Source organism: Lagenorhynchus albirostris, chromosome 3 (assembly GCF_949774975.1).
Source record: "Lagenorhynchus albirostris chromosome 3, mLagAlb1.1, whole genome shotgun sequence".
Lineage (NCBI taxonomy): Eukaryota > Metazoa > Chordata > Mammalia > Artiodactyla > Delphinidae > Lagenorhynchus > Lagenorhynchus albirostris.
Genome location: NC_083097.1, coordinates 125,430,561 through 125,449,078, shown reverse-complemented (window position 1 = coordinate 125,449,078; position 18,518 = coordinate 125,430,561). Strand labels below are relative to the sequence as shown.

Here is an 18,518-nt window from a genome sequence, read left to right as displayed (position 1 = left end):
CAACCTGTAAGAAAAATAGACGAAGGATATGGTTGCAAATACAGTGTTTAAGTTCATTTAGTGTAAATTTTAACCTCCTCCTATGAGATCTTGCTGTAATGCTGAAACTGGAGAGCTAAAACCCAGCTTTCCAGACTCCTTTGCAGCTAAGATTGTAAGATTCCACCAATCAGATGATCTCATGTGAGCCAGAATTTAGAAATTACATAAGTAGGAAGAGAAGTGTTGCTTGAAGTAACTATTTAATGGGGCAGGTACTGCATTGTTCTGAAATTAATAGTTCTGGCAACAGATTGTAGCTAAAGTCATAGAATCTTGAAGCCAGCAGTAGGGGCAGCAGCTTCCCAATTCTTCAGTTTCTGTATTGTTACAGAGGGTAGTGGCTTCTTTGGAGCAGCTTTGGAGCTGTATTATTGTATTATTACTTTTTTTGCGGGGGGGGGTCCGCACCATGTAGCATGCGGGATCTTAGTTCCCCAACCAGAGATTGAACCCATGCCCCCTGTATTGGGAGTGCAGAGTCTTAACCACTGGACCACCAAGGAAGTCCCTGGGACTCATCCCTAAGGCCCATTCTGTGGACTGCTTCTCCAGGCCTTCCACCAATTTGGTAAGCTCTTAAAACCCTCTTTTATTTATTTACGTTTTTAATTTTTATTTATTTATTTTTGACTGCGCTGGGTCTTCGTTGCTGTGCACAGGCTTTCTCTAGTTGTGGCAAGCAGGGTCTACTCTTTGTTGAGGTGCACGGGTTTCTCACTGCAGTGGCTTCTCTTGTTGTGGAACACGGGCTCTAGGTGTGCGGGCTTCAGTAGTGGCAGCACGTGGGCTCAGCAGTTGCGGTTTGTGGGCTCTATAGCACGGGCTCAGTAGTTGTGGCACATAGGCTGAGTTGCTCTGCGGCATGTGGGATCTTCCTGGACCAGGGATCAAACCCGTGTCCCCTGCATTGGCAGGCAGATTCTTAACCACTGAACCACCAGGGAAGTCCCAAGACCCTCTTTTAAATCCCTTTCTGGTTAAAATAGAATGTTTCGTGTTATCTCCAACTAAATCCTGGCTAATACCAGCACGAAAAGTTAATTCACAAAAGAAGAAATTTAAATGGCTAATATGCAAATGAAAAGATGTTCAATTCACTCTTAACTAGGCAAATGCGAATTATTAAAACCCTAGTGAGGGAATTCTCTGGTAATCCAGTGGTTAGGACTCCATGCTTTCACTGCTGAGGACCCAGGTTCAATCCTTGGTCAGGGAACTAAGATTCCACAAGCTGTGTGGTGCAGCAAAACAAAACAAAACCACAATGAGATACCATTCCATGCCCAAGAGATCAGCAAAATATGAAAATAAAATAAAATGTTGGTGGGACTGCAGATGAATGGGAAATCTCATATACTGGTACGATAATGTGAATTGTTGCAACCATCTTAAAGAGCAACTTGGCAATATTTAGAAAAGTTGAAAATTCACACAGTCAGGCCAAGGAGTTCTACTCCTAGGTATACCTCGCCTTCAAGAAACTTTCCACATACACACAAGAAATGTAGACATGAATGCTCATTGCAGCACTGCTGAAATAACAAAAAATTAGAAAAAAACTAAAAGCCCAAATGAAAGTAGATAAATAACTTGTGGTATAGCCATATAATGGAATTCTGAACAACACTGAAAGTAAATAAACTATAGATTCGTGTATCAATATGGATATCCTCACAAACACTGTAAACAGGAAAAAATATATATAAACAAGTCCCAGAAGGATATACAGAGTATGACACTATTTTTAAAAGTTTAAAATGTGAAAAGAAAAAAATAAAATTTAAAAGTTTTTAAAAGTTTAAAATATGTGAAACAATGCTAGATATTGTTTAGGGACACATACACATGTAGCACAGGTATTAAATTTTTCATGGAAGTGGTTAGCAATAAATCCCAGTGATTAAAGAAATTTTCACGTATTGAGGTATAGCAAAGTCATTCTGGCTTATACATGATTTAACTTGATTTTCCGCTAACTAAAACAGCCTGTTTGTGGCCTATCTGACATACATTGTCATATCTGCTTTAATTATTAAAGAAAAGGGCACAATGATCACAAGTAAAGAATGTCCATGTTAAAAATAAAGATTAAATGCCTCCTTTCCTAGAACACCAATGCTGGTGCTGCTTCGATGATAAGACTCCTTTCCCAGGAGCCAAAGTCATACTGACTCACTGTGTACGTGCTGATCTGTTTTTTGAAACCCTGAAGGAATATATTCCTGACTTGTTTGATGTTCTTTGTTCCGACATAATAATGTAAAACTGTGCTGAAAACCATGCTTCTCTGGAGCAGCTCTTTAGAGTTATCTGAGAGGCTGTCTCCCAGGCTATAGTCCTCAGTTTAGCCCAAATAAAACTCTTTTTTATTCCTATTATATTTTGTTTATTGATTATTTCCATCCACACAGGATAAAAGTGACCTCTGGAAAGGGAGCTAGAGGAATAGAATTGGGGAGAGTAGCAAAGGGGACTTAATGGTATCTGAGGGGCTTTTTAAGTTAACCTTTTAATTCTGAGATAATTAGAGATTCACATGCAGTTGTAAGAAATAATACAGAGGTTCTGTGTATCCTTTACCCAACTTCCCCAGTGACAACATTAGGCAAAACTATAGTACAATCTCACAGCCAAGTTGTTGACACCAATATAGTCAAGATGCAGAACAGTTCCATCTTAAGGATCCTTCATGTTGCCTTTTTACCCACTTGGGTCCAGCCCCATCCCATCTTTAACCCCCAGCAAATAAGAATCTGTTCTCTATTTCTATACTCTTGTCAGTTCAAGAATGTATGTAGGTAGTTCCCTGGTGGTCTAATGGTTAGGACTCGGCACTTTCACTCCCGTGGCCAGGATTTAATCCCTGGTCAGAGAATTGAGATCCCACAAGCCGCGTGACACAGCCAAAATAAATAAATAAAAAAAATAAATAAAAGCTTTAAAAAAAAAAAAGAATGTATGTAAATCACACAGTATGTATATTTGAATCATATAATACATAACCTTTTGGGACTGACTTTATTCAATCAGAGTAATTCCTTGGAGATTCATGTAAGCTGTTGTGTGTTATCAATAGGTCCTTCCTTTTCATTGCTGAGTATCAGAGATGTTTTATTTGGTTTTTAAAAAACTGAAGCAAATATGTCAAAAATGTTCAAATTAAACAAAGCTAGGTAGTAAGAACATGGGCATTTGTTGTTTTGCTCTTTGTTCTTTTCTGGACGGTTAAAATATTTCCTAATATTTAAAGTGACATGCATCCCATTCAGCCTTGTACTCAGGTTACTTAGGGCTATGCCTCATCTTCCTGGCTAGACACAAAGCTCTTGGAGACAAGATGAGCACCATGTGTCTTCCTCTCTCTCTCACAATGCTGATACATATACGAATATGTATTTGCATATATAAATGGTCCTTTTCATGTATTAGTAGCAGAAGTTTCTGTCCTGGGTCATAAGCACTGACCCATGGATCAGTGCTTATATACAGGTGCTTGGCGAGAGCAAGGTTGTTCAGAAGGCAGAAGGCCCAGAAAGATCCTGGAACATATCTGATGCACAGCTCTAGTACAGCTCCTGAATGCTGCCTTTGGCCTGCTGACCTGTCCCTGGCCCGAATCACTGACATTCATCACCCAGTGCACTGCTTTTCTAGAAAGATCCCAATAGGATTTCAGGAGAGCTACTCAGGTTCCACTACTCAGAACTGTTGCTAAATAAACAAAAAACATAAATAATACTTCACAGAGAACTGCTAAATATTTAAAATAGCACTTAGGTTAACTGCAATCCAGACCTCCAAGCAGGCCTGGCAGAACTTCTCCGTAGCAGCATTTTGTTATTCTCTTAGTTTACAGCCCATGTAATGGAAAGAAACACATTTTTATTTCTTTAAAAATATATTATTTGGCAATGAAAAGGAATGAGCTACTAATGTGTGCTATAACATAAATGGGTCTTGAAAACATTACACTAATGAAAGAAGTTAGCCACAAAGGTCCACGTACTTGATGATTCTATTTATAGGAAATGTCCAGAATAGGCAAATCTACATAAATAGAAAGTGGGTTAGTAGTTTCCAGGGCTGAAGGGATAATGATTTGGAGTGTGGTAGCTGGGTTTCTTTTGGGGATGGTGAAATGTTCTAAACTTATTAGTGGTGATGGTTGCACAATTCAGTGAATATACTAAAAACCATTGATTTGTACACTTTAAATGGGTGAATTAGGGACTTCCCTGGCAGTCCAGTGGTTAAGACTCTGCGCTTCCACTGCAGGGGGCGCAGGTTCAATCCCTGGTCAGGAACTAAGTTCCCGCATGCTATGCGGCGTGGCCAAAAAAAAGGGTGAATTATATTATGTGAATTATATCTCAATAAAGCTGTTACCCCCCAAAATATTATATAATACAAAATGTTGGCAAGGATGCGGAGAAACTGGATCTCTCATACATTGCTGATGGGAATGTAAAATGGTACAGTTACTTTAGAAAATAGTTTGTCAGTTTCTTTAAAAACTAAACATACACTTACCAGCAATCACACCCCAGGGCATCTATTCCAGAGGAAGAAAACTTATGCCTATATAAAAACCTGTCTACGAATGTTCGTCAAAGCTTTATTTGTAATAGCTAAAAACTGAAAACAACCAAAATGTTGTTTTATTAAGTGAATTTAATAGGTGGATGGCTAAAAAAAAAAAAAGTTGTATATCTAAGGTCACAGAATACTCAGAAATAAAAAGGGATGAACTATTGATACCCTCAAGAACCATCCAGTTGTGCTGCCTGAAAACAGAACAACCTGAAAAGCTTACTGTGTGATCATTTATAAAGCATCTAAAATTATAGAGACAGAGAACAGATTAGTGGTCACTTGGTTAGGGATGAGGGTGGTGGGCACCTGGGTGTGGCAATAAAGGAACAGCACAGGGAGAACTTCATGGTGATAGAATAGATCTGCATCTTAATTGAAATGGTGGTTACAGAAATCCACACACGTGATAAAACAACATCTAACAATCAAACACATGATTATATCAATGCCAATTTCCTGGTTTTCCTGCTATTGAGATAAGACGTAACCACTGGAGGAACCTGGTGAAGATACACATAACCTCTCTGTACTATCCTTGGAACTTCATGCTGACCTATACTTATTTCAAAGTAAAAAGTTAAAAACAAACGAAATATTAGATAGCTTAAGTTATCCACTATCTTTGCAACACTCTCAGGACAAATGCAGCTTAAAAGCCTGGGAGAACAGGCTGGGTGCCTTTGTTCCATTTCCTGGTCTGGTCTGATAAGGAGGTTTGTCTTGGAGAACATATTTGGGAAAATATGTCTTTCAATATAGTCCAGTCCATGCTCAGTCCTGAGATCTCTTTGATGCCCTGCGATAAGCAATTAAGAACTAAAATCAGTCTAGCACATAGCGGGTACTAAAAACAAAAAATGTTTCTTGAATGTTATGCAGTGACTGCTTCTGACTCTAGGATAGGATAGGATAAAACAGTTAATTCTCTTCTCCTCTCTCCTCCTCTGTCCACACTCGCACAGAATAATTTGGGCATTCACACATTTATTCAACAAATATTTGGAGTAGCTATTTCATGCCAAGCATTTTTCTGGACTATGAGGATACAAAGTTAAAGGCGGGAAAAAAAGGGCTCTACAATAAAGATAGGGCATTTAATTTTTGTTTCTTGTTGTTTTGTTTTATTTAGGGTTCTAGGGCTCTAGGGTTCTTTCATTTTTGTAATTTTATTTTTTTTATACAGCAGGTTCTTATTAGTTATCTACTTTATATATATTAGTGTATATATGTCAATCCCAATCTCCCAATTCATCCCACCACTTTCCCCCTTGCTGTCCATATGTTTGTTCTCTACATCTGTGTCTTTATTTCTGCCTTACAAACCGGTTCATCTATACCATTTTTCTAGATTCCATGTATATGCACTAATATATGATATTTGTTTTTCTCTTTCTGACTTACTTCACTCTGCATGACAGTCTCTAGGTCCATCCATGTCCATGTCTCTACAAATGACCCAATTTCGTTCCTTTTTTATGGCTGAGTAATATTCCATTGTATATATGCACCACATCTTCTTTATCCATTCATCTGTCGATGCGCATTTAGGTTGCTTCCATGACCTGGCTATTATAAATAGAGCTACAATGAGGGTCTCCCTGGTGGTGCAGTGGTTAAGAATCCGCCTGCCAACGTAGGGGAGACTGGTTCGAGCCCTGTCCAGGAAGATGTCACATGCTGCAGAGCAACTAAGCCCGTGCACCACAACTACTGAGCCTGTGCTCTAGAGCCTGCAAGCCACAACTACTGAGCCTGTGTACTTAGAGCCCGTGCTCTGCAACAAGAGAAGCCACCGCAATGAGAAGCCCATGCACCGCAACGAAGAGTAGCCCCCACTCACCACAACTAGAGAAAGCCCGCACGCAGCGACGAAGACCCAATGCAGCCAAAAATAAAATAAATAAATTTTTGAAAACATAGTGCTGCAATGAACATTGGGGTGCATGTGTCTTTTTGAATTATGGTTTTCTCTGAGTATATACCCAGTAAGGATAGGGCATTTAAAATATCTGGTTATTTGCTCCAAGTTTTGCAGAGGGACTAAGTAAATGTTATGGACATCCTGATGATTTCACCCCTTTTAAGACAGAAGTAACAAGGAAAATGATACTGTGAACCTAATTCTGACCAATCAGAAGTGAATGGAGGGCTTCCCTGGTGGTGCAGTGGTTGAGAATCCGCCTGCCAATGCAGGGACACGGGTTCGATCCCTAGTCCAGGAAGATCCCACATGCCGTGGAGCAACTGAGCCCGTGCGCAACTGCTAAGCCTGTGCTCTAGAGCCCATAGGCCACAACTACTGAGGCTGCATGCCACAACTACTGAAGCCCGCATGCCTAGAGCACGTGCTCCACACCAAAAGAAGCCACCGCAATGAGAAGCCCATGCACAGCAACAAAGAGTAGCCCCTGCTCACCGCAACTATAGAAAGCTCGCATGCAGCAATGAGGACCAAAGGCCAAAAATAAATAAATAAATTTATATTAAAAAAAAGAGGTGGTTAGGGCTTCCCTGGTGGCGCAGTGGTTGAGAGGCCGCCTGCCGATGCAGGGGACACGGGTTTGTGCCCCTGTCTGGGAAGATCCCACATGCTGCGGAGCGGCTGGGCCCGTGAGCCATGGCTGCTGAGCCTGCGCGTCCGGAGCCTGTGCTCCACAACGGGAGAGGCCACAACAGTGAGAGGCCCGCATACTGCAAAAAACAAAAAACAAAAAACAAACAACAAAAAAGAGGTGGTTACTCTTTAAAAAAAAGAAGTGAATGGAGACAGGGACTTCCCTGGTGGCTCAGTGGTTAAGACTCTGTGCTCCCAATGCAGGGGGCCCAGGTTCCATCCCTGGTCAGGGAACTAGATCCCACATGCATGCTGCAACTAAGAGTTTGCATGCCACAACTAAAGAGCCTGAGTGCTGAAACTAAGGAGCACTTGAGCCACAACAAAGGAGCCCGCCTGCCGCAACTAAGACCCAACACAACGAAAGAAAAGAAAGAAAGAAAGAAAGAAATGAATGGAAGTAAGCAGATCCCAGAGGAAAGTGAAACCATCATCTTAAAAGTTCTTTCAGAAGGCAAAATGTCATGGCAAGAAAAGATGAACATCCATCAGGCTCCCACCCCAGGTTACAGAGGGAGGTCAATTTAAACATTTAAGGGGAAAAAAAGGAAGCAAAACCTCTAGGGATTAGGGTTCATGGGAAGACTGTTGAAGATGAAGTTAAACATCATGCTAACAAAAGACCCTGTTGAAGAATAAAGGGAGGAAATACCTATGGAAATGAGAATGGCCACACAGGGATCCTGGCTAACGAGCCTCGTTTATAAAGATACATTCAAGAGTCAGAGTGGTGGGTCCTGTACAAAGAGCTTCCAGAACTCTAAAACACAGAAGCATCTGGGATTAACAAAATTGTAAGAATAACCTCCACAGCTCTGCCCCTACTATGACTGCCAACTAAAATTTAACATTCATGTTCAGAAAAAGTAAAAAATAGGCACTCCATTTGATGGCTTTGCTTTCCTCTTCTTAGCCCTAAAGAGTGACTGCAGGGGTCACTATGAAGATTAGGAGCCTAGACCCTGGAGCCAGAAAACCTGATTTCAAATTCTGATTCTGCGATCAATCAGCTGGCTTTCCTGGGATAATTATATAACCTTCCTTATAGGGTTGTTATAAGATTTCATATGATAATCCATGTAAAGTGTATAGCAGAGTGTCTGCTACGTGGTGAGCTTTCAATAATGGTAGCTGTTGTTTTTGTTACTATTACTGTTAAACTGGAAAGAGTAGCATGACCGTGGATCAGAGGGATGAAGTTGTCTAAGGACACTTGGCTGATCATATTCAAGCAGATGGTGAGAATAGTTAATCATGATGATAATAATAAGTAATACGAACTACACAGCAGAGCCTAACTGACAATGCAGCTAATAACAAAGAAGTGGAGCTGAGAGATGGAGAGACCATGAGACTAAGCCCTGATGGCATTACTTAATCCAACCATGATGGAGACTGATTCCCTTCGGATTTTTTTTTTTTAATGTGAGCTAACACATTTTCATTCCCCACCCCACTTTGGTCTAAACCACTCTGAGTTGGGTTTCTGCCACTTGATTAAAACAGATGGTCTATCAGCCCTTGGAAAGACCATCTGTCTATGAAACAGACATCACTGAGAGCCAGCATAGGTTAACAGAAAAAAGACAAACAAGTCATGCCAGACTATCCTCATTCCCTTAATGAAAGCTGACTAGATCAGTAGATCAAAGGAATACCACAGGCTAGTGTAACTGGACTAGGAAGGTACTGCTGGTCTCTCGTGACATCCTTACGAATAAGGAATAAGATGAGGTAATGGAATAAGATGTGGCGATGGGGAAGCAATAGGACAATAATATGGACTAAAAACTGATAAAATACCAAATTCAAAGAGTGTTGGTCAGTGTCAACCTCTGGGATCTGCCCTGTTTCATTAAGGATAGCCATTAGTTCTTTCGGTGCTTCCTATCTCTAAGACCACCTGAGCCTAAATCTCCACCATTTTTCTCCTGAATCAGCAAAACAGCCTCCTGACTGGATGCATACACAGCACCAGAGTGGTCATTCAAGAACATAAAATTGACTGCTTTATTCCTCTGTCGAAACCCAGACAAGTCTTCCCTGAACGTCATCCCCCTTCCAAAGAACCACTCCTTTCCCCCAATAATTATGTTTCCTATTCAATTTGTTTTACTGGTTCATTCAATAGAGCAGAAGCTCCACAAGGGCAAAGACCATGTTTCTTATATTCATCAACGTATCACCTAGTGTCTACTCTAGATCTAGCACATAGTAGGTGCTCAATTAATTGAATTAATGAATGAATGGCACAGATGAACACTGGCAGAATAGTGATCAAATTGCCAATGACACTGTTACAAGTGGAGTTAGACACCAACTCTTGGAAGCCACAACAAAGTTTGAGGTAAGCTAAGAGACAGAAACTCCCCTTGAATTTTATGTAACTGTAATTATATAGTATGTTCACTTTTTTGTCTGGCTTCTTCCTTTCAACAAAATTATTTTGTCATTCATCCATGTTGTAGCATGTATCAATAGTTCATTACTTTTTATTGCTGTGTAGTATTATATTATATAAATATACCACAGTTTATCTATGCACTGGATAAAAAATTGGTTGCTTCCTGTTTCTCAATTACAATAAAGCTGGACCTAGGAATGCAATGCTTATTTTTCATTTCTTTTTTTTTTTTAGGAATGCAATGTTTAGATCACAGATAGGTATATACTTTTAAAAGAAAATGTCATACTTTTAAAAAGTGGTTGTACCATTTTACTTTCCCACCAACAGTGTATGAGTTCCGGCAACCTGGTCAACACTTGAAGTGTACACTTGATGTAGCCAGTCTTTGTATGAAGTTTTATCTGCTTGTGGTTTTAATGTGCATTTCCCCAATGATTAATGATCTTGAACATCTTTTCAAGTGCTTATTTGCCACCAATATATTCTCTTTGGACATTATGGGTTTTATGTTTGTTTGCTTAAATTACAAAGGAGGACTTCCCTCTGCCCTTCCACTGCAAGGGGCGTGGGTTCAATCCCCGGTTGGGGAAATAAGATTCTACATGTCATGTGGCACAGCCAAAAAAAAAAAAATTACAAAAGAGGCTCTCACTTATTACATAACTAGACAAACAATACAGAAATGTATAAATAATTAATAGTCTCCTACCCCCCAACACACACATAGGCAACCAGAGGTGCACAAGAACCACCAGGAGCACTTATCAGGCATGCAAATTCTTGCCCCCACTCTTGGAAGATTCTGATTCAGTAGGTCACAGATGGGGCATTTTGACAAGCCCCTAGGTAATTCTGACACAAGCGATCTGTAGATTTCTTAAGAAAGTCTGCTCTTACTATTGTCCTCCTAAGGAATAGTTGAAGGAATGAAGACAGTGAGTCTGGAGAGGCAAATGCACAGAAGGGGTACACGGACTGCCTTCAAATAAGTAAGAGCCTTTGTCTAAGAGAATGACTGTGTGTGCTCTATGTTGTCCCATGGAACACCAAGAGTTTGGAACCTAAAGATCAAATCAAAAAAAACTTTCTGGGCTTCCCTGGTGGCGCAGTGGTTGGGGGTCCGCCTGCCGATGCAGGGGACGCGGGTTTGTGCCCCGGTCCGGGAAGATCCCACATGCCACGGAGTGTCTGAGCCCGTGAGCCATGGCCGCTGAGCCTGCGCGTCAGGAGCCTGTGCTCCGCAACGGGAGAGGCCACAACGGTGAGAGGCCCGCGTACTGCAAAAAAAAAAAACTTTCTAAGAGAGTTACTGCGAAACAAATTTAGGCAACAGAGCTAGCAAGGAAAGGAATGTGCCAAAATCACCAAGCTTGCAGAAAAAGGACTTCTCTGGGTTGAGAAATGACTGTTTGAGGTTACGAAGACAGAGGGCAAAAGACGTTCCAGACATACACATACACATTCTCTCTTTCTTTCTCTCTCTGAGGAAAAACTGCCCCTTATAAATACACAGAGAGGAATGTAACCACCAGACAGGTAGTGTGTGTCTTAACCCAAATTAAATAACGGCTATTTGCCCTAAGCCATATTTCCCTGTCTCTATTGGCAAGGCCTAAAATGGTAGGGAAAGGAGACAACACAGTATTTGGTAAGGGCAGTTCCTTTTATAGATAAGTAGGCCTGCCCAGGCCCTCTCCTCATAATTTTGGATCCATCGATTTTAAAGAGCTTAAGCCTGTCAATAAGCAACAGGCTTTGGACAATTAAGCTCAACAAATGCCATTTTGCTTCAGTTACAGCACCCAAAACACCCCCCCCAATCAGTTAAATAAAAAGCCATTTATTTGTTCTAGAACAGAATCAACCAAGGCACTGTTTACCACAGCAAGCTGCTGATCCAAGAGGGATATGAGCCAACTGCCAAGTAACTCCTGTACCCTGGCAGAATCTCAGCTGAGCCTCCATCTATGGGCAAGATTAGGGAGGCGCCCAGGTTCCCATGTATGTCTTTCTCTTTCCTCTCATTTACAACTATACAGATGCTGGCTCCATTCAAAAGGGGCATGTGAGGCCCAATAATCTGTCCTTGTTAGAATGTCTGGTAGTTTCTACTTTCAGCATTTGACCTAGGGTCAAATATTGAGTGTTGGGCATTATTCTAAATAGGTGTACTCTTATTTAGGTTACTATCACCAAGGTATGTGCAGCCGCTTATAAGTCATAATAGGGCTGACTTTATATTTGCATGTTTTAAATTTTTTAATTTTTTTTTCTTTTATTTCGGATACAGCCCAACTTCCCGCAGGTCATCACTCTTTCTTAACTGGCACGGCTTTGACTCACTGGTTTGTGTGCGCCAGCCCTTTTATTGAGCACCTACTACGAGCGGGGCACTGGGCTCAACGTTCATCTGTAGTCCGACAACAACATGAAAGACGAAGCAATCTTACCTCAAGTTTACAAAGAAAACTGGGCCTTGGAGAGGTTAAAAAATATGTCCAAAATCAGGCAGCTAGGGGCATCGGAAGCTGTCTGAACTCAGAGCAGGAACTCATTCCTTCACCTGCCTCCCTTTACAGGAGCAAATAAACTGCTCCGAAACAGCGCAGCCTGAGTGCCAGCCTTCAGTCATTCCTTACAGCAGGAATGCTTCATCCTGCTGTCAAATCGGAAACTGTGTGCAAGATTATGTATGAACCCTGGGGAGGGGACCCAGACTTTTAAGGAGTCAGTGATCCCAAGAAGGTTAAGAGCCAGCACCTAGGCAGGCTGTCAGCTTCCCAATTCTCTAAGTTCCTGGCGCTCGCTGTCCAGGGAGCAGCGCGGCAGGGGTCGTAAGTTCTGGCTTCCAGTCCTAGTCTTGGCACTACTTCTCTGAGGGCTGTTGGCCCAGGCAGCTCACCTATGGACCACAGATTTCCTTTCTCTTTTCCCCTGGCCTTGACTCCCTATTTATAATTATACTTTCCTTGTCAAGAATTTTTTTTAACCATTGTTTGTATTATTCCATTGTTTTAACGTATATGGAGTCATTAAAAAGTCGCCCCCAATGCTACACTGAAGCAGAGGGATAAACAATGACAGGCCAGCTTACCTCTCCGGGCCTCAGTTTTCCACCTGTAAACTGACCCGCTTGCATCAGCTGGATCAGGTTGCTTGCATTCCCATTAGACTCAAGACACAAAGCTAGCTACCGAGCAACCCGGACCGGCGTCGTCGCTCCAGCGCTCCCCCAACCTCCCTTTCCGGATCTGATCAGCAGCTGTTTTCCCGCGACCCTCCCTGGCCCTATCCTGCCGGCCCAATCACCCGGGCAGACTCACCGCTCGCGCAAGGTGCCAGCTGCCGGAAGGAGCTCGACCGCCCCGGCGATTGCGCAGCCAGGGAAAGAAAGGCGCCGGTCTCCCGACCCCACGCCGCGCTGTGACCTGCGCGCGCTGTTCCTAGGGAGGGCGCGGGCGGGCGCGGCTCTGCCCACGCTGCGCGTATGTGCGTGTGCCGAGAGGGCGCGGCCCCAGCTCTCGCCTTTGTTAATTGTCCAACTGGAGGCAGGTTGTTTTCCACTGGACGCTCCCTGCAGTGAGTCCCAGCCGGGGTGGCCCGGCGACTGCAGCAACTGCCGTGCGCTGGCCCGCAGCCAGCGCGAAGCCTTGCAAGTGGGTGTCAATGCTGCGCCCGGTGACCCACCTACCCGCGACTTCTCATTTAGGCACCTACTCCTCCCTCGGGCTACTCAGCACCAAAACAGGGACCGGCAGTTAGGCCATCCGGTGGGAATGTTGACCCCAGGATCCCTGAATATCTGTGCTCCTTCCCGAATCACCAAACTTTAGGGCTGGACCTTGATTTTAATTCTGAGTGCCGGCTGCCCAGGATTTCTGGGTTCCTATCCTAGCTCTCTTGGGAGCCCTGTGCGCAATCTTAGATAAATCTGCCAGTCTCCCTGCACCCCAGTTGCCTTTTCTATGACTCAGAGTAGTGAGTGGGACTCTGTTCTAGGCACCAAGTATTCAGCAGTCAACATAACAGACAAGGTCCCTGCCCCCTTGGGGCGTGTCTGATAATGAACACACACTTGAAAGTGATCATTACGAAAAGTATAGAAAGTTTCATATCAGGGCAACCAAATCTTGTTTATGGAGTGATAAATGGACTAGATTAACTTTTCTAAATCCTCCAATTCTAATATTCATTCTTAGTCTAATTATGTGAACGTTATTACTATTATTAGTGATAGCACTAGTAATATTGCTTACTCAGTGCCAGGTACTGTACTAAACATTTTATTTGTATTTCCTCATCAATCAGATTCATAACTTCTCTAACGATAGGTATACCTATTATCATCCTCATCTTAGAGAGAAAAACTGAGGCTAGAGAAATGAAAGTAACTTGCACACTGTCACACAGCTACTCAGTGACAGGACCAGTACTCAAATTCAGACTGTCTGAGGCCTCAGGATGCTTAAGCACTACTCTACATGCATAAAAATATGAAGACCAGCATGGTGTTGTATCGTGAATGTGATGGATGAGAACAGTAGAAGAGGAGGGGGTGGTTTTAGTCTGTAGAGGAGAAAAGCAAAGGAAGTTGAGAGCTTTCTTAAAGAGCTGTTCATGGATCAGACTTCACATACATGAACTTAGAGGTCACTAGCATGGGGAAAGCTATAGGGAGACAAATTGCAAATATGTAAGGAAGAACTTATCTAACAATCAGAGCATTTCAAAAATGACATCAGTTGCCTGGAGAGAGTGAGCATCCTGTCACTAAAAGTCAGCATTCAGGGCTTCCCTGATGGCTCAGTGGTTAAGAATCTACCTGCCGGGCTTCCCTGGTGGCGCAGTGGTTGAGAGTCCGCCTGCCGATGCAGGGGAGACATGTTCGTGCCCCGGTCTGGGAAGATCCCACATGCCGCGGAGCAGCTAGACCCGTAAGCCATGGCCGCTGACCCTGCGTGTTCGGAGCCTGTGCTTCGCAACGGGAGAGGCCACGACAATGAGAGGCCCGCGTACCGCAAAAAAAAAAAAAAAAAAAAAAAAAGAATCTACCTGCCAATGCAGGGGACACGGGTTCAAGCCCTGGTCCGGGAAGATCCCACATGCCGTGGAGCAACTAAGCCCGTGCACCACAACTACTGAGCCTGCGTGCCTAGAGCCCATGCTCCACAACAAGAGAAGCCACCGCAATGAGAAGCCCGTGAACTGCAATGAAGAGTAGCCCCCGCTCGCCGCAACTAGAGAAAAGCCAGTGCGCAGCAATGAAAACCCAACACAGCCAAAAATAAATTAATTAATTAAAAAAAAAAGTCAGCATTCAACTAGAGAGGGTTATTGGGGATGCTTCAAAGAAGAGTCATGCAAAAGTTAAAGTTTAGGTGATCTCTAAATTTCCTTCTAATTCTGAAGAGAATTTGAGTCCTAGAGTGGTTAAGTGACTTGTCCAAAGTCACCCAGGTAATGAAGACCTGACCCCCAAAACAAGTCTGACTTCTAGATCAGACTTCCTGTTTGTGGGTGCGGGTCTTGTGAGTGCTCAGCACCTCACTTTATGCTCCTTTTGTGTGTGTGTGTGTGTGAGTGAGTGAGAGAGAGTGAGAGAGAGAGAGAGAGAGAGAGAGAGAGAGAGAGAGAGAGAGAGAGAGACCACTTGTCCCAGGTGTCTGAAATCATCTGCTTTACCTATTTACTTTCCATTTCTAATATGTGTGTGCCCTTCTTCCTTGCTTGTGTTGAATATTCTGTGTTTTCAGATAGAAGTGTCAAACCTCCCGGGCAAATTACTATAATATAGGGGTTCAAGAGGAAGTGGAGTCCCTGCTTCCCTGGAGTACAATTTATTTCATAAGTTAAGGAAAAGGAGAAAAGCTAGATGATATTTTTATTTGAAACTGATGTTTCTTTGATTCTATTTTAGGACTATGGGTTATCTTGAGTTAAATTTCTAATGCACTGGCACTAATTCCCCATCTTTCATCCTAGTCACAAATATTTTGATAAGCAGAAATCTAGTTGTCAGCTTCAAAAGAGGCATTCTTTTCTCAGAGCTCTGGAGAGCTACTTGTTTGTTTTGACTGGAAACCTCTAACAAAGGAATCCAATTGCCTTTTGGGATTGATTTCTAGAACATTTACAAAGAAATGGATATCACCTTGTCCCCAGTGATACTAACTCAAAGATAAAAAGAGTTCCCCTTCACTTCTACCCTCAACAGACTGATCAATTTTTTAATTTTTTAAATTTTTAAATTATTTTGGCCTCACCGCGCAGCATGCGGGATCTTCCCCAGCCAGGGATCAAACCCGTGCCCTCTTCATTGGAAGTGCAGAGTCTTAACAACTGGACCACCAGGGAAGTCCTTAATTTATTTTTTAAGAAAATATATTTACCTCGTTCAAAATTTCAAAGTATACTGTCAAGGCTACAGCTTATTCATCTTTGGACTCCTCTCAGTGCCTGGCATATTGCCCTGTAGGTGCAATAAGTGATTATTGACTGGGTAAGTGAATGAGTGTGAATTAAGAAGTTGTGGAAGATAGAGAATAGTTCATTTAGGGTGGGGCAGCAGATATTTTCCCTGAGGTGCATGGGCTTAAAGGAAACCTAGACAGAACTCCCAGACCAGTTGCACATTTGACCATGACTTTATCCAGAGATCTGTACTAAAAGCAGCAACATCAGACTCTTTTGGGTTGAGCATTACCTAAAGACTATGTACTAGCCAGTCTTTTGGTTGTACACAACAAAATCCGATTTTAGTTAACTGAAGCAGAAAAGGAATTTATTCAAAGAGTATCAGAGAGCTCAAAGAATCAATGCAGACTAGAAAACCAGGCTAAGAATACAGGAAGCACCAACGTAGGCTGGGTGGCCAGACCCAAAGAGGAAACCACGCCATAGGAAGGATGCTGCTGCTGGACACTGGCAATGCCCTGGGGATTGGGTGCCATAGCTGACCCAGCTGCCATCACTGCCACCAGATACTGAATACAACCACTTCCAGAGTAAATTTTACACATTGCCTGCTTCTCTCTCTCTCTTTTTTTTAATGTATTTATTTTATTTACTTTTGGCTGCGTTGGGTCTTTGTTGCTGTGTGCAGGCTTTCTCTAGTGGCAGTGAGCGGGGGCTACTCTTTGTTGCGGTGCACGGGCTTCTCATTGCAGTGACTTTTGTTGCAGAGCACGGGCTCTAGGAGCCCAGGCTTCAGTAGTTGTGGCACGTGGGCTCAGTAGTTGTGGCTCGTGGGCTCTGGAGCGCAGGCTCAGTAGTTGTGGCGCATGGGCTTAGTTGCTCCGTGGCATGTGAGATCTTCCCAGACCAGGGCTCGAACCCGTGTCCCCTGCATTGGCAGGCGGATTCTTAACCACTGCGCCACCATGGAAGCCCTGCCTGCTTCTCCTGACCCCTATCTCCAGAATCACAATCCTGGACGGATGGGCTAATCAGTCATGCTTGGGTCCCAAGCAGTCAACAATCAGGAAAGACTGATACCAGGGCCTTTTGGCTTCCATGAGTGAGATGTAGGGGCCTGCCTCACACCGTGGCCTGTTCCCCAAACTTATAAAGGCAACTTGGAGGCTGGGCAGCCAGGAATATGACAAATGTCCACTATAAAGTCGTCTAATAATCTATAGGCCAAAACTGAAAGAATTAGGGCTTCCCTGGTGGCGCAGTGATTGAGAGTCCGCCTGCCGATGCATGGGACGCGGGTTCGTGCCCCAGTCCGGGAGGATCCCGCGTGCCGCGGAGCGGCTGGGCCCGTGGGCCATGGCCGCTGGGCCTGCGCGTCTGGAGCCTGTGCTCCGCAACGGGAGAGGCCACAGCGGTGAGAGGCCCGCGTACCGCAAAAACAGAAACAAAACCAAAACAAAAAACAAAAAAAACACCAAAAAACCCTGAAAGAATTAAAGAGTATAATCTGTGTAAAATGCTTAATACAGCACCTGAGCTGAACTCTCAAAACCAGAAGAGGTGGCTGTCATACTTATTACTCAACTTGTTAAAATTTTAGCTAGTCAGAGAACTTCTTTACAGTAACAATATTTTCTTCCCAAGCCTCTCCTTTTATTTCTTATTGGAATCACTTATAATTGCAGAGTTGAGCAAAGAAAGGTTGCAAAGGGGTAAACTGTGTCAAAAGTGTACTTAGCAGCACAGTGGGGACAGTGCCATGAGCATAATAAATCCAATTTATTTTTCTGATAAATTTTTAAGAAGACTGCCTACCTCTTTTAGAGTCTCAGTCTTGGGATCATATCTATTTTTTAATTTAATTCTATGAAATTTACCACTCTAATTTCTACAGTAATACTAAAAATAGGTGCTACTTACTGAGTACCTAATACATGCCAGAAATTTTTCATGGATTATTTCTAATAGTGATAGTCATCCTATATTATAGATATTATTTGCATTTTACAGATGAGGAAACTGAAGCTCAGAGAGATGAAGTAACCTGTCCAAGAGTACACGGCTCATAGGTGATAAGTGCATAACCAACTACTACTACTCCATATTTTCTCTCATATGGTTGCTTTCTCCAAAGATTCCCATCACCATTTTTTAAAAATTCTACTAAGTCCAAATGCATGTTTCTTGAATCATTTATTCATTCTGAGATTTTAAATTGTCAGAAAGACAAGTCAAGAAATTATTGGTTGCCGGGTCTTTAGCAGAATTAAACTTTTATCAGATAACAGGCTAGTGTAGTAACCTCATTAGCAACATATAAAAAATTTTATATCAAGAGTGTCTGCTTTATTGAGCCCATATTGTAAGCCAGATACTCTGCTAGTCAGCCCTAAAAGAAAAGTATTACCATCTTCTTTTTACAAATGAGAAACCTGAGATTTAGAGAGA

At 42.7% G+C, this 18,518-nt stretch overlaps 1 protein-coding gene across 7 annotated transcripts in view; it reads right to left on the bottom strand.

The window, feature by feature from the left end:
* Positions 1–18,518, bottom strand: part of ARHGEF37 (Rho guanine nucleotide exchange factor 37) — a 110,148-nt gene that overhangs the window by 76,154 nt on the left and 15,476 nt on the right. Inside the window, exon 1 of one of the 7 annotated variants that reach the window (XM_060143954.1) lies at positions 12,980–13,132. The exons of 4 other annotated variants lie outside the window; for them this stretch is intronic. The gene's annotated coding sequence lies outside the window, so the exon portion shown is untranslated. 2 more of the 7 variants (XM_060143955.1, XM_060143956.1) reach the window with 2 other exon arrangements.